The sequence below is a fragment of the Chiloscyllium plagiosum genome, chromosome 12, assembly GCF_004010195.1.
Source record: "Chiloscyllium plagiosum isolate BGI_BamShark_2017 chromosome 12, ASM401019v2, whole genome shotgun sequence".
NCBI classification, from domain to species: Eukaryota; Metazoa; Chordata; class Chondrichthyes; order Orectolobiformes; family Hemiscylliidae; genus Chiloscyllium; species Chiloscyllium plagiosum.
The window spans coordinates 49979076-49983187 of NC_057721.1; positions in this window are offsets into that span (position 1 = coordinate 49979076).

Genomic DNA, 4112 nt, shown 5'->3' on the forward strand with positions numbered 1-4112 from the left:
GGGAGAAGGCAGGAGAGTAGTGTTAAGAATGATCAGATCAGCCATGGGGTGGCACAGTTAGAGACAAAAAAACTGAAGATGGTGGAATCTAAAGCAGACCAACAGAAGGCTCGAAGAACACAGTAAGCCAGGCAGCATCAGGTGGTAGACAAGTCAATGTTTTCTGATATAACCCTTCTTGGAGGGAGGCAGAGAACTTCTTCAAAGTGGGCATTGTTTGAAGAGACTTTGCAGTGGCATAAACCTAGTTAAAGCCCAAAAAAAACTGCAGATGCTGAAATCCAAAGTGGACGAGCAGGGGGCTGGAGGAGTGCAGCGAGCTGAGTGGCATCTGGAGGTAGAGTTTTCAGTGTTTCGGGTATAGCACCTCTTGGAAGAGGAGTTGTGCTTGGAGCGTTGACTTCACCTCCTGACGCTCCCTGGCTTGCTGTGTTCTTCCAGCCTCCTGTTTGTGCACATGGGGTGGCGCGGTGGCTCAGTGGTTAGCATTGCTGCCCCACAGTGTCAGGGACCTAGGTTCGATTCCAGCCTTGAGCGACTGTGTGGAGGTTGCATGTTTGGCCTGTGTCTGAGTGGGTGCTCTGGTTTCCTCCCACAGTCCAAAGATGTGAATTGGTGGATTGCCCATAGTGTTCAGTGATATGGAGGCTAGGTGGGTTAGCCATGGGAAATGCAGGGTTACAGGGATGGTTTGGGTTTGGGTGGGATGCTTTTCAGAGGGTCAGTGTGGACTTGTTGGGCCAGATGGCCTGTTTCCACACTGTAGGGATTCTATGAATTCCAACCCACTAGTTTTTTGCATTAAGATTCAGTCCTAATACATCCTGGTCTCCATGAGTGGAAGAGTAGGCTTTAAGAAAACCATGTGCAGCACCAGAAACAAAAACCTTGGTTTCTGTTTGGAGATGCATTCTTGTTTCAACTGCAGGACATCAATAAATTTTGTTCTGCAAATTTCAGCAAGCCTGTCAACTTCCACAAAACAAAGCCCAGTTGACATCACGTATGCTTGCACTGAGATTTGGGAAAAATCAGGTTTGAGAGTGGTGAAGAGTAAATGGTTTTGTGGCAGGAGAAGACAGATCACAGGAGTATACTCATTACACCTGGACCATAAACTCCTCTCCTCCTTGCTTTAAGTAGGTGGATCGGTTTCACCTGGGAAACCAGCTAATGTAAGTTAAAAATAGAATAGTTGTTAAAAGTGAAGCAGCCTCATTAAAATGCGAATGTTAAACCCACTTCCTACAAATGGACTGGTCACCTGCTCCTTATCTGGCCTCTGATTAAACTCAGAAATGGTTGGATTCAAGACAGATTGGATTCCTGCTTTACAATTTTAAAATTTTAATCTGTGATAACCAACACTTTTCAGAGGTAAAATTCTGTAATGGTTCCACTCTTTGGGATATTCAAAAGGCTGTTTCCATGCATTCCAATCAAGACAAAGAATTTTCGCTATCTAAAGCAGCGAAGAATGATGATGGAGCTGAAGCTTTCTTGACAGAAAAGGGTGGTCAAATGTCAGGAACAGTGGAGACCCTAAAATATGGGAGTAGAATTCAGGCCATTTAGCCCATCAAATCTGCTCCAACATTCATTCATGGCTGATACGTTTCTGAACCCCATAATGCTTGATTGCCTTACCAACAAAGTACCTACCTATTTCCATCTTCAATACCCTCAATGACTTGGCCTCCTTAGCCTGCCAAGTCAATGCGTTCCACAGTTTAACCACTCTCTTTCAGGAGAAATTCCTCCATATCTCAGGTCTGAAAGGTTGTCCCTTCACTCTGAAGCTGTACCCTCAGGTCGAAATCTCTCCTACTAATAGAAACATCTTCTCCATGAGACTGCCTTCTCATCCTTCAAAACTCCATCGAGTACAGACCCAGAGACTCCTCCCACTCCTCAAAGGACAAGCCCTTCATTCCCAGAATCGTTCTGTAAATCTCCCCTGGACTCCCTCCAACCCTAGCACATCCTTTCTTGATAGAGGGTCCAAAACAGTTCATAATATTCCAAATGCAATCTGTCCTGACTCTTATACAGTGCCAGAAGCACATTTTCTGTTCTTACATCACGCTTTCTTGCAATGATTGCTACATTGCATTTGTCTTCCCAACCGTCAACTGAACCTGCATGTTAACCTTAAGAGAATCCTGAACAAGGACTCCCAAGTCCCTTTGTGCTTCAGATTTCCCAAGACTTTGCCTGTTTAGAAAATAGTTTACACCTCCATTCTTCCTACCAAAGCACATAACCTCACACATTCCCACAATGTATTCCATCTGCCACTTCTTTGCTTACTCTCTTAGCCAGTCCTTCTGTAGTCTTCCCACTTCCTGAACACTACCTATCCCTCCGACCTTTGTGTCATCTGCAAATTTAGTATGTCCTTACCTCCATGGAAGAGATGGTGGCTGCCATAATTGGACTGGTCTATATTTGAGAACATGGCCTAGGGTAGAGCTAAACTGTCAAAAATGATGACATGTTCAGACCGACTCCCACACTTCTCACATTCTATCTCTGCCTTATCCCACAATCTCTTCTGATTTCTGAGTGACCAATGGTACTAGCATGCACCCAATCTCCCTTTCCCACATCCCAAACCTTGAGTTTCTGCTCTCTGATAGCCACAAATGGCAACTAGGCAGCAAATGTTGGGAGAAAAGCAGTGCAAAAGTAGGAAGACGGTGATGAGGTGGAAACACCATCACTCAGGCTTAGATTCACAGATACCTGTTCACAAACTGCTATTGTACATACTTTACAACTGGCTTACAGGCAAGACATGGAACAAAGATTGGAAAGGTTCCAGCTCACTCCCTATTTTTGAGAAATCAGAAGAGGATTTCATTGGGGTACTTGACTATTGAAGGTTGATGGATGCGCACACTGAAATACATGGTGAGTTAGCAGCTGTTCCAAAATGTCTGCAGTCAATATAAGGAGCATGGAGAAGTTTGGCACGACCTTGACCCATGGCTTTGCACAAAGCTGAGAACCCACTGTTTTATGAAATTGGTAGCCAACTCCAAGAAAACATTTGCAGACCAACCGTGATTCAGAATCTGAAAATCAATGTCTCAGTTTCCACGACAGTAAATTGTTTCAAAACCACACAATTCTTAATATTGCTTATACTGCTCTCATGCAAACTCTGCTTGGTATCATGCAGATTCAGACAGCTACTATCATAACTGTGAATAGCAGTATTCAAAGGGTTGTAGGCCTTCACAATAGTTCAGCAAACTGTCCTCCAACATGTTGGTAGGATTACTGAGGTGATGACTGGATTGATAGTGGTTCCCTGGAGGGTGAACTTGCTGTAGTCTCTCAGAATTACAGTATTTGTCTGGCACTACTGACACTCTGACAGTGTCCTTCTTGCATGTCCAACTATAGGTAGATGGCAGTCAACTACAGACTAGGTTCCAGCCACACATATGGACCACTACAGCAAGGCATGAAAAGTATTTGTTACAGGAGGGGCTACATTGTTTCCTAATTACACAGCATTAATGCTAGGCTATATAAGATCTGGGAGTGCTTGCTCGGACAGCCTGGGACGTTTTTTCACTGGAATCTCGAAAGTTGAGAGATGACCTTATGGTGGTTTATAAAATCATGAGGGGTATAGATAGGGTTAATTGTAGGTGACTTTCCCCTATGATGGGGGATTTCAGAATTAGATATCATATTTTTAAGGTGAGAAGAGAGAAATTTAAAAAAGACATGACCGGTAATCTTTTTACACAGGAGGTGGTTCGTATAGTGGAATGAACTTCCTAAGGAAGTGGTGGATGTGGGCACAGTTACATAGAACATAGAAGAATACAGCACAGTACAGGCCCTTCGGCCCTCGATGTTGCGCCGATCCAAGCCCACCTAACCTACACTAGCCCACTATCCTCCATATGCCTATCCAATGCCCGCTTAAATGCCCATAATGTGGGAGAGTCCACCAACTGCTACTGGCAGGGCATTCCATGAACTCACGACTCGCTGAGTAAATAACCTACCCCTAACATCTGCCCTATACCTACCCCCCCTTAATTTAAAGCTATGCCCTCTTGTAATAGCTGACTCCATACGTGGAAAAAGAT